This window comes from Tasmannia lanceolata, unplaced genomic scaffold (genome assembly GCF_043159265.1).
Source record: "Tasmannia lanceolata isolate RefF3 unplaced genomic scaffold, GAP_Taslan_0.1 ptg000012l, whole genome shotgun sequence".
NCBI lineage: Eukaryota > Viridiplantae > Streptophyta > Magnoliopsida > Canellales > Winteraceae > Tasmannia > Tasmannia lanceolata.
In genome coordinates this window covers 5,492,508-5,505,550 of record NW_027518689.1, presented here as the reverse complement: position 1 = coordinate 5,505,550, position 13,043 = coordinate 5,492,508, and positions in this window count along the sequence as shown.

Below are 13,043 nucleotides of genomic sequence, written 5' to 3'. Positions count from 1 at the left end.
TCCCAATTCGACTGTGGATTAGAGCCTCCAATTCTTTAAGATTCATTCGGGGACTTACCAATAACAATTTCTTACTCCCACCAACATATTCCCAATTAACTTCATCCTTCAGTATGCCATCATAGTGTAACAGCAGAGAAAGCATTGTGCGTGCCAGTTTACGAAGACCTGCAAAGGGCAGACAAGATATGATAAGAAGCGGTACGTAAAGAGGGCTTCTCAAGGCGAATAAGTAGAGGCCGACATAAGCAAAACCTTCGGAGGCACACGTTGAAAGAAGAAAATATCACCTTCCTGATTGAAAACTTGTCTGCAAAAGGAGTATATGATATGGTTAAGACTTAAACATGAGAAGAAGATGATAACATATTTTGATTCTCAGTACATTTAATACCAGACTGAAGCATGGAAATAATTTAACATAAGTGAACATTGCATTTCAAGTACACAGGTCACAGTACGAAATCTAGTTTAAAGACGAAATCTACGAGAAATTAGTTTAACATGTTACATCTGGCAAGGATATAATATTTTCTTAATTAAATTACAGCAAAAGGGATTATGGGCCCTCAAATGGGGTAGGAGAAGTACCCTCGGAGGGTCCATCAAATCCAGAAGAAGGTCCTCAAGGTGAAAGGCATGGGTTTTCAGCTACAAAGAAGGGGTTATTAGTACCTAAGGGGGGCTTCTCAAGGGCAATAGAGGGGAGCTATGCATGGTATTAGAGAAGGGATTATGGGCCCTCAAATGGGGTAGAAGAAGTACCCTTGGAGGGTCCATCAAATCCATAAGATGGTCCTGAAGTTGAAAGTCATGGGTTTTCAGCTACAAAAAAGGGGTTATTAGTACGTAAGGGGGGCTTCTCAAGGGCAATAGAGGGGACCTATGGATGGTATTAGAGAAGGGATTATGGGCACTCAAATGGGGTAGGAGAAGTACCCTCAGAGGGTCCATCAAATCCAGAAGAAGGTCCTCAAGGTGAAAGGCATGGGTTTTCAGCTACAAAGAAGGGGTTATTAGTACCTAAGGGGGGCTTCTCAAGGGCAACCGAGGGGAGCTATGCATGGTATTAGAGAAGGGATTATGGGCACTCAAATGGGGTAGAAGAAGTACCCTTGGAGGGTCCATCAAATCCAGAAGAAAGTCCTGAAGTTGAAAGTCATGGGTTTTCAGCTACAAAAAAGGGGGTTATTAGTACCTAAGGGGGGCTTCTCAAGGGCAATAGAGGGGAGCTATGCATGGTATTAGAGAAGGGATTATGGGCCCTCAAATGGGGTAGAAGAAGTACCCTTGGAGGGTCCATCAAATCCATAAGATGGTCCTGAAGTTGAAAGTCATGGGTTTTCAGCTACAAAAAAGGGGATATTAGTACGTAAGGGGGGCTTCTCAAGGGCAATAGAGGGGACCTATGGATGGTATTAGAGAAGGGATTATGAGCACTCAAATGGGGTAGGAGAAGTACCCTCAGAGGGTCCATCAAATCCAGAAGAAGGTCCTCAAGGTGAAAGGCATGGGTTTTCAGCTACAACGAAGGGGTTATTAGTACCTAAGGGGGGCTTCTCAAGGGCAACCGAGGGGAGCTATGCATGTTATTAGAGAAGGGATTATGGGCACTCAAATGGGGTAGAAGAAGTACCCTTGGAGGGTCCATCAAATCCAGAAGAAAGTCCTGAAGTTGAAAGTCATGGGTTTTCAGCTACAAAAAGGGGTTATTACTACCTAAGGGGGGCTTCTCAAGGGCAACCGAGGGGAGCTATGCATGGTATTAGAGAAGGGATTATGGGCACTCAAATGGGGTAGAAGAAGTACCCTTGGAGGGTCCATCAAATCCAGAAGATAGTCCTGAAGTTGAAAGTCATGGGTTTTCAGCTACAAAAAAGGGGTTATTAGTACGTAAGGGGGGCTTCTCAAGGGCAATAGAGGGGAGCTATGCATGGTATTAGAGAAGGGATTATGGGCCCTCAAATGGGGTAGAAGAAGTACCCTTGGGGGGTCCATGAAAGTCATGGGTTTTCAGCTACAAAAAAGGGGTTATTAGTACGTAAGGGGGGCTTCTCAAGGGCAATAGAGGGGACCTATGGATGGTATTAGAGAAGGGATTATGGGCACTCAAATGGGGTAGGAGAAGTACCCTCAGAGGGTCCATCAAATCCAGAAGAAGGTCCTCAAGGTGAAAGGCATGGGTTTTCAGCTACAACGAAGGGGTTATTAGTACCTAAGGGGGGCTTCTCAAGGGCAACCGAGGGGAGCTATGCATGGTATTAGAGAAGGGATTATGGGCACTCAAATGGGGTAGAAGAAGTACCCTTGGAGGGTCCATCAAATCCAGAAGAAAGTCCTGAAGTTGAAAGTCATGGGTTTTCAGCTACAAAAAAGGGGGTTATTAGGTTATTAGTACCTAAGGGGGGCTTCTCAAGGGCAATAGAGGGGAGCTATGCATGGTATTAGAGAAGGGATTATGGGCCCTCAAATGGGGTAGAAGAAGTACCCTTGGAGGGTCCATCAAATCCAGAAGATGGTTGTAAAGTTGAAAGTCATGGGTTTTCAGCTACAAAAAAGGGGTTATTAGTACCTAAGGGGGGCTTCTCAAGGGCAATAGAGGGGAGCTATGCATGGTATTAGAGAAGGGATTATGGGCCCTCAAATGGGGTAGAAGAACTACCCTTGGAGGGTCCATCAAATCCAGAAGATGGTCGTCAAGTTGAAAGTCATGGGTTTTCAGCTACAAAGTAGGGGTTATTAGTACCTATGGGGGGCTTCTCAAGGCCAATAGAGGGGACCTATGGATGGTATTAGAGAAGGGATTATGGGCCCTCAAATGGGGTAGGAGAAGTACCCTTGGAGGGTGCAGCAAATCCAAAGATGGTGCTCAAGTTGAAAGGCATGGGTTTTCAGCTACAAAGAAGGGGTTATTAGTACCTAAGGGGGGCTTCTCAAGGGCAATAGAGGGGAGCTATGCATGGTATTAGAGAAGGGATTATGGGCCCTCAAAAATTCAATCCCTACACTCTTCAAACTCATGTCTGTCTTCTTTTCGCAAGCACTTTCACATTTAACACCAAAGCTAAATGGGATAGCATGAGTTTTGAAATACTAATAATAGCAATATCTTATGGAGCACAACCACCCTTTGCGTATTATCATATCACACTGCCACATTTCTCTTAAATAAAATCTTTGCAAATTATTTCTTTCAGATAGTAAAGAAAATAATATGAAAGATAACAAGGGGGTGAAGGCAACGGAGAAAGATATGTGATTGTATAAGAATGCCATCTGGAAACATGTACCCCAACTGTAAGAACGGTGTGTTTGCCACAAATGATTTATTTTTTCTCTAAATATACACTCAACTCCTATTGTTAAAGCATCAATTTCTTTAATGTTTATCTTTTCAACAATTTGTTGCTCAAAATAAATGGATGTTAAGAAAGCTTTTATTCATGGAAAGTTCAAAAGCATAAATGTAGTTCAAAAGCTTTTAGTATGAGAGGTGAGACTACAAACTACATCTACATCTCTACTATGACAGGTGAGAATACAAATTTCTCAACTGACTACAAACTACATCTCTACTTCGTACTCACACCGAAGACAAATCATGAAAAATAAACTGAGACCAGGTAGGGTTTACTGTTTTCCAGGTTTCATACGTGCTTCACCTTCGTCGAGATCGCCGGAGAGATTGCCTACGGCTCTGTTTGGTTGTCAAAAATCAAGCATCTCATTAGAATTTCGTGGGAATTTTAGATGCCGGCACGTCGTTTGGTTGTGTTTTTCAAACCCGATGGTCAAAACACCCACAACAATGTCGGGATACGGTCGGCCCACGTGGCTCTCCAATGAGAACCGAATGGCAAACCCCCAAAACCGAGTTTCTGTATTACAATTTCAACAGGAATGGCCTTCTCAAACGACGGATGAGGCTCCACGCACTGCTTCGTCGCATATCTTCCGCTAAATTCTTGTAATCAAATGGCATTTGAGAATTTAGTTCCAACAAAATCCTAGTAAGCATCCCTACAACCAAACGTTTTTCAAAACCCCACTCCCATAAGGTCCTTTCATTGCCATTCTGCACAAATCCCCTTTCACTTCCCCTTCCCCTTCCCGCCGAGATTCACGAACCAAACAGAGCCGTAGAGATCGCCGGAGAAGAGGACGGAAAAAAAAATAACACAGACGGGAGGAGAGAAGAGGGAAGAGAGAAGAGGGAAGAGAAAGAGAGGGAAACTGAAATACTTTTAAGTCATATCACCTATTTCTGCCACAAGGGCATTCTCGTCATTGAAAATTTTGAAAACCAAATTTTGACCCCCTTATGTCATTTTCGCTATAGCTAGACCCCTGTGTCATTATACGATTTATTTGACCCCCCTACGTCAAATCTTCTTCTTTGAAAAGAAGGTGGGATTTCTTGCTTTAAGGCACTAAGAAGTGCCTATGTGCCAATGGCACATGCACACTTAAGTGGCATTTCATTTCATTTAGCTAGTAAGACATCCCATTTACATTTCACTTGTAAAAGGGGATCTATAAATACCTTTCCCTCCTTACTTTTCATTTTTAGACCTGGATTTTTTTCATTGGGAACTTTGGAGGAGTTTTGGGAAGGTTGAGCTCGTTAAACCGTGTAAGAGAGGAGAAAGCTAACTTGCTCTTCAAGTGGCTCTCGTTCGTCATCAATACAAGGAAAGACCTCATTTGTCCTGAGTTTGGATGCCCCATCGTCCAGCTCTCTCATGCTATTGTAAATTTCCATTGAATTGAAGTAGATCGTAGTAGTTCTGTTCGTGCCTTCTATGCTCCAGCTTCCTTGAAATTCATTCATGGAATCACTTTGATGCACATCAAATTGGTAAGATTCTCATTTTCTTGATGGTCTTAAGCCAATTATAATCAAAATTTCCAGCAAGAACTACTTTTCTGAACTGAAAATTCTAGATCTGCACTGTATTTCTTTGGACCCTTTAAATTCTCGATAAAGCAATCCGGATTTAGTATAAGAGAAATCCCAGTTGAAGTTTAGTTCATGGAGTTTCTTAAAATTGTTTGGATCTGTGATTTGGCTTGGAAATTTGAACTAGGTGATTGAGTAAAACATTTTAATCTACGAAGTGCAATGAGTTGAGATTGTATGCTACATGTTTGATAAATTGCATGTGAAAGAAATCTGTAACTTTACACTTTAGATTTCCTGAGAACAAGTGATTTTGGAACTGCCTCATAGCATATAGTCCAGGAAGCTTGAGCAGACTATGTTTCACCGTTCTGATGTCAGAGATGCCTTCTTCAACAAGACAGCTTCATTTCGAATGAGACAAGGAACAATAGATCTCGTATGCCCCACGGAGAAGTCCAAAGGGGAAGTCCAACATCATAGACCGTAAGGTAAGTCAAAGTTGTATCAACCACCGGACAAAGCATCTCGGGTTATCGCCAATAGAAAGAGTTGACTAGATTTCAAAAAGAGAGCTCGATCGAAAGAGCATGAAAGAGCTCAGGAGGGCGATTGGTCTTAGTTTCAAGTGCTCGCTTAGATTAGATGAACATATGCCCCGATGATGCTCCATGCTTTAATTGATTGGTATTCAAATGCGGGATGAGTGGAAGAGCATGTATCTGCTGGCAAACGTAAGCAATAAGTTGAGTCAGGGTTGATCCCAAGTCCGAACCCTATTTAATTTCGGGTTGGGTTAGGGTTAAGGCCTTAGGCCAACTGACCAAACCTCTTTCCTCTAATTTCATCACGTTTGGTTGCCGGAATTTTTTTGATTCTTGGGACTTCGGTGGAATTTCCACAGGAAACCCAAGTTTGGTTGGTGGGCCCAAAATAATCCAAGGAACCAAAATAACCCCGCATGAAACCCCAGGAAGGAAAAAAAAAAACTCCTAGGAACCAAAAATGAGCTTGTTGAAGAAATTTTTTCTTCCCAACCGTTCAAGCAACCAAACAAAGCATTTTTTTTTTCCCACCATAGTCCGGTCAACCGAACAAGGGATTTTTATTTTACCAGGATACTTCCAGGGAGTTTTTTTTCCCACCAATCTCCGAGGAAGTTTTTTGTTCTACAAAAATCCCAAGAACCGAAAAAACTCCGGCAACCAAACGGAGTTTTCCAATTTCTCTCGAGGCTAACCAGAAACGAACCCCACTCAACCCAACCCAATTTTGAAAAAATAGGTTAGACGGATTGGGTTGGCTTAAGACTTGGGGTTGACAATCCTCGACCCGAGGCTCTGGTTAGGATTAAGGGAATGCTATCTCGGGTTGGGCTGGGGTTGGCCTCAACCCGATCCAACCCGGTCCGAGTTGCACACTTAAGCTTTGGGGTCCTCCTATGTCACTGCATGTTCAGTGGTGAAGGGTTTGTCAGATATGAGAGAGCGTAGGAGTGCAGCTTGGGTTGGGCCCAATCCGAATCTGACCGGTTCAACCGGATTTTGGCTCAGGTTGGGTAGGCATTTCCTCGGGTTCCATTATGTTAGGGTTGGGAAAAATCGATCCGATTTAATTGCGGATTGGATTGGGGTTGAGGCCTTCGGCAACCCGATCCGATTTAATTACGGGTTGGATTGGTGTTGAGGCCTTTGGCAACCCGATCCAATTTAATTGCGGGTTGGGGTTGGGGTTGATGCCTTCGACAACCCGACCCGACCTACATCCTCTAATTTTATCATGATTTCTTATGGTAATGATTTTTTATAATTTTCTATTTGGCCCTAGGTTAACCCGAATCCAATCCGATCTGATTGGAAAAAGAAGGTTTGACAGGTTGGGATAGGGTTGAGAGATTTGGAGGTGGGTTGGGTTAGGTTTGACCATTCTCAACCCGAGGCTCGGGTTGGGTCGAGGGTTGAGGGAATGCTATCTTGTGTTAGGCTAGGGTCGGCCTCAACCAGATCCAACCCGACCCGTGTTGCACCCCTATGAGAGACAACCTTTGCAACCTGTTAAAGGGGACAGAAAGGGAAAGGACATGGGATGAATTTATCATCCCTAGCTCTATAAAAACAACATAAAAATCATATGCAAAGGATGTGCTTGCAGAATAAGCTATCCTGGATTGGTCTTTGTCCTTATATGGACTTGCATAGCTTTTTAGATTATTATTGAAACTTATGATATAGACAAAAAGTCCACTTTTTTTTTTTGCAAAAAATATTCCCAGAGGCTACTGATAATGGCACTACTATATTTTGATAATGGACCGAACTCACCTTTGTCATTTCTGTTTTAATTGGCTGCTTGGTAGTTTTTGGGAATTGTAATAGCTTTTGACAGGTGCTTAAATAATAAAAGACCAGGTTACTACGGGCCATTATCAAAACATGGCAGTGCTAATATCAGTACCCTTTCCAAAATGTCGCTAGATACTGATTTTTTACTTAGAAGGTTTGAGTACACCTAAGCAATTTCATTCTAGTACTAAAAGGTTTGAAGGATTGCTGGGCGCGCCCGTTGGATGCTTAAGAAAGAATGTAAAAGTATTTTAAGTGCACTTTGGTGACGCACATCCAATGGGGTGCCCTTTCATAAATCAGATGAAAGGGCGCTCCTGAGTTCATGTTGGATCAAAAATCATGGGTGAGAGTTTTTTCTCTTTCTGCCCTTGTTGGTGGACGGCCGGCCACCATATATATATATATGTGTGTGTGTGTGTGTGGGGGGGGGGGGGGGGGGGGGGCGTGGGTGGGTGGGTGGGATGATTGTCGGTTCGAGCACGTATAGCTTATATGCGCTCGAGGCCCAAAACTCAGGTGGGCCCACATTGTTAGGATGATCCAAAGCATTCATTTGAAGGCCCAATCATAGATAGGGTGTGTACAAAAAATCAGCTCCATTAGATCATCCTAACCCATCCAAAAGTTGAGGGCAAAATGGATAGACACTTTTTGTCCACAAATCCCATTCGCCCACTTCAGTGGGTCCCATATAACGTGTGAGGCGCTTTTACAAAGATAAAAATGTTAATCGAGCCCTTTTGAATTACACATAGAATTTAAAAAATTCCAGTCAAGTCCCAAAATTACGTTTTCACTTGTATGCTGGAAAAAAAAATCGTCTCTATCCCTCTCTCTCCAGTGTTAAAAAAACCCAAAAAACTAGGGTTTCTTTTGGAGGTTCTGCTGGTTCTCCTCTCACCTGCTCTCTCGTTCTCCTCTCTCTCTCTCTCTCTCTCTCTCTCTCTCTCTCTCTCGTTCAACTCTCTCCTCAGCAGATAGGATTTGTTTTGTTTTTTTTTTTTTTTTGGGGGGGGGGGGTGGTTTTGCTGGTGTGGACCCCGATCCGAAGAAGACGTAGAAGTGAGGGAACTAGTCCCCACACCATCCTCTGGATCTTCCACGTGAATGAGAGCTCTGCCAAGGAACTCTCGAAACGGATGCCACCCTCATAGCATAGCACGAGTGGCGATATAAAAAGAAAGAAATATATCTTGATCCGGAACCGAGGTTCGAAATCGAGATATACCTAAAATAAACTCAGAATCGCCATCCATGGACATGCCATGGAACCCTAAAATCAAATCCTCTGTGCAATGGATAACCAGAAATATATACGGGTTCGTGCCTGATTACGAATGGGGAAGGTCTGAAGAGCACCCCCAATTCGTCCGAGTGCAAGCACTTGGTCTCTTATGCCATTTTCATTAACTCCAAAGAAGTTTGGGTAAAAATCATATGAAATGGGAACAATCCTCAGAAATCGTCTACCTAAGCATGCATTTCCTGAGGATAGAGATAATAAACACACATAACATAAAATGAAAGATGTGCTACCTAAGCAAAGCTAGGTTATAAGTGACATGCCTAATGGGTGTCTAAGTTTCTGGTGGACACACAAATGCAGGCTACAGCTAAAGGTATAGTATCAGTACAAGAAAGTAAGAAAACACATCAAAACATGAAACACAAATCAATGCTATATATGACTGAAACAGACAAATCCTAAAACTCTAATGCAGGACCGGACTCGGACCAGAATGGCCATCCATCCTAGCTGCGCTACGTATCCCGGCCTCGGGAAGAATCGGAGTCCACGTAGTTCGATGCCCTATTCTAAACTACGATGCCTAACCATCTAGAACCGCTATCCTAGACTCGATCCACTAGACTCGACCGATTTTTAAAAGCTTTTTGTACGATTATTTAAATTCCAGTAAATGGTGGATTTTAGGACACCCTATATGCCCTAACTAATGCAAGTTGATTAGCCTTAAGCTAATGCAGGTGGGTCTTACATCCTAGGTATAACTAGGCCGTGCATCCTAAGGAAAACCACGGGCTGACTATATGCCTAGCCTAGCCATCGGTTCGACTAAATGTCTAACCGATAGACTCGAGGCCTCCTAACTCTAGGGACACTCACACGACAGGACACACCATATCAATACAAATCAAGACAAACTCCTAACTCTAGAACACAACCTAAACAGCTAGGACATACTCCTAACTCTGGAGGAAGATCTTTTTGAAAATTGTTTGAATATTTTTGTAATTTTGAAAGGTTTAAAATGTTTATTTTTAAAAGTTTGGCTGGACTTGGGATGTGAATCCCAAGCTGCACTACGTACCTCGTGGAAGAGGATCAAGCCAACGTAGTTCGGAACGAACTCTCTAACTACTAATTCTAAAACACTCAACACTTTAGGCTTTTTAAGGTTTTTCAGATGTTTTTCATATTTTTAAAGGTTTCAAAAGTTTTTGAAGTAAAGAGTTTTCACCCTTTTGGTCAAAGACCTAAGGGAAAATACAAAGCAAAACCCTAGGGCCAAACCCTAGGGCAAATAGGGGAAACCCATAAACAAGGCAAACTAAACTATCGAGGACAACAAAAAGATCTACGATCTCAAAAGGCAAAGCTATAATGAGACTAGGCTAGTCTCCAAAGAAGAAGAAATGACAACAAGACTAAGGAGAAACTCCTTACTAACAGTATCAAAGAAGACAAATGAGCCACAGGCTCTCTAATACTACAACTTAGAGGAGGAATGAGTCAAAGACTCCCAAATAACGCCAACGGAAGAACCAACGAGTCAAAGACTCCCTAGTAATACCACAAAAGAACGAATGAGTCAAAGACTCTCTAATAATATCAACTAAGAAAATGAAGTGAGTCAAAGACTCTCTAAAAGAAATGGAAACACGAGTCAAAGACTCCAATAATACCAACTAAAGGATAGATGAGTCAAAGACTCTCTAAAAGAGAAGGAAACACGAGTCAAAGACTCCACTAACACCAACTAAAGGATAGATGAGTCAAAGACTCTCTAAAAGAGAAGGAAACACGAGTCAAAGACTCCACTAACACCAACTAAAGGATAGATGAGTCAAAGACTCTCTAAAAGAAAAGGAAACACGAGTCAAAGACTCCACTAACACCAACTAAAGGATAGATGAGTCAAAGACTCTCTAAAAGAGAAGGAAACACGAGTCAAAGACTCCACTAACACCAACTAAAGGATAGATGAGTCAAAGACTCTCTAAAAGAGAAGGAAACACGAGTCAAAGACTCCACTAACACCAACTAAAGGATAAATGAGTCAGAGACTCCCTAAAAGAAAAGGAACACGAGTCAAAGACTCCACTATCACCAACTAAAAGATAAATGAGTCAAAGACTCTCTAGAAAAACCAATAAGAAAAAGATTGAGTCAAAAACTCTTTAATAACACCACCTGAAAGACAAATGAATCAAAGACTCTTCTATAACACCACCGAAAAGGCAAATGAGTCAAAGACTCTCCTATAACACCACTTAAAAGGCGAATGAGTTAAAGACTCTCTAATAACACCATCTAAAGGATAAATGAGTCAAAGACTCTCTAATCAAGGGCTGACTCCTATGCGAATGGACTATCGAATAAGGAGAAGCTCACAAGTAAAAAGGAATAAGAATTTGTGCACATTTGGCAGAGGTAAAACACCCAGCCGGGCCGGACAGCTACCTAGCCCTAGGGTGCAACAAATGTGCAACCCAATACCCATAAGGGTAGAGGTATGAAGCCAAGCCGAGTAGGGTGTTCTTCCAAAACCAAACGAACCACAAAGAGGAGAACTAGCGAGAGAATGAGACCGGGCGGGTCTCCCAAACACACACAAAGATGGGCTCCAAGTAACCTTATCATTGCCCAGAGAAGGGTTCTTTTTTTAAAAAAATGGTTAAAAGAAATTCAAAAGGTTGGGTAGGCCTACTAAACAAAAGAGGGGAGAGCTACTTGGATTGAACAAGTCCCCTAAGGATGGGCTTGGGCTATCGCCTTCATCGCCCTTTAGAAGAAAGGATCTATGGTTTATGGACTCCTTCACAAATCCAAACAAATTTGCCTTGTTAACGGCTTCATTAAAAAAATTCTTTAAAATTCAAGCAAGATCAGAAACAATTATTAGAATATCTAGCACAATCTCCGTCGGGCTAAAGGCATCAAGCAGCTTTCCCATTCCGCTTGGATCCAACAGTCTATCTATTATAAGATGCGGGACCAGCGAATGGCAACCTGTTATTTTAGCGAGAAAGGTACTGGTCTAGCCAATTCTACTAACTCCACATACTCCAAGCAGCAGATACTACAAGCTGGCAACCTTACCTCCATAAGGATTTGAACATCATGAGACACTTTTAGCTCAATTGCTTTCACCATCAAGCCCACTCTAGCATCTTAAAATCTTCAAATGTACTTTAGAGATCAAGTCAAAGATGAGAATAACATTTTTTCTCCTAAACAAGACACTAGGAAACCAGAAAGACAATGACTTATTGAAGAAACTGTCCACACAATACCCACAAGTGACAACCCAGATTGGTCTTTCAACTCATCCGCTCCTTGAGGGTTGCCCTTCCGAAGGCCATCAAACAATAAACTAAGGAGAACGAACATAGATTCTTCTGAAATAAAATGAAATTCTTGAACCCAAGCAGAGAACTCTACACAACACTTACATGTATATGCCATTCAGCTAATAAATTTCAAAGAAATCTATATCAAATGGAACTATGACAATTTCATTTTGACAAATCCATATCGAAATTAAACCAATCGTATTGCAAATTCAAGAGACGAAAATATATATAAATAATTTTGCACTCATTTTTCTGATAAAATAAAATAAAAATACCTGAGAGTGCTTTAACTTTATCTAAGCTTGAAAATTTGATTTCCTTTGTGGCTCGATCCAACAATTTTGTAGCTAATTCCAGATTCTCGGAGAAGATTTAAGAGGTTAGGGTTTGATGAAGCGGAATTTTGATCAGAAAAGAGATTGGAAATGTACACGGCCAGGAAATGGACGGAGAATGGAGGCTATCGGATTTCTCTCTCTCTTTCTTTCATATTTTCAGATCTAAAATCTCAGATCTGAGATTTCTCTTTTATAGACAGATTTGCAGAGGGAAATCGGCTCCAGGAAGAAGTAGAGGTGAAGGCTAATGGATGGTGATCGGAAAATGAGATGAACTCACCGGAGAAAATGGAGGCCGGAGAAGAGGAATTTAGACTGTGAATCTGCCGGAGAGGGAGGTGGATTGGAGCACGGCCGGAGGATTGGAGAAGATCGGAGAGGGATCGGAGCAGAAAAGGTTGCCGGAAAAGGATCAAAGAAGGTGGATCGATGATCGGAGAGATTGCCGGAGAAGGATCTTTGCCGGAGAAGAATCGGAGAGATTGCCGGAATCTTGACCGAAGAAAGAGAAATCCGATCGGAGGTTGACGGCTCGATTAATCGGCGAGAAGAAGATGAAGGAGATCGGAGTTTTGCCGGAGTTGGATCGGAGAAGGTCGGAGGAAAACAGAAACAAAAAACCCAAATCTCTCTCTTTCTTTCTTTCTCTCTCTCTCTCTCTCTTCAACGAAAATGAGGATGAACAGTGCCCTCATTTCTGTTGATTTTTTTTTATATAACAAAGTAAAAAACCGATATTCGCACCCCTAATTGATAGAGCGCGCGAATTTATAAGCGCACCTCCGCCGCTTTGTCCTATTAGCGAAAGACAAAATCGGAATTTCACATTTCAAAGGTGCACCCCCTCTTCGGCTAATCCACCCC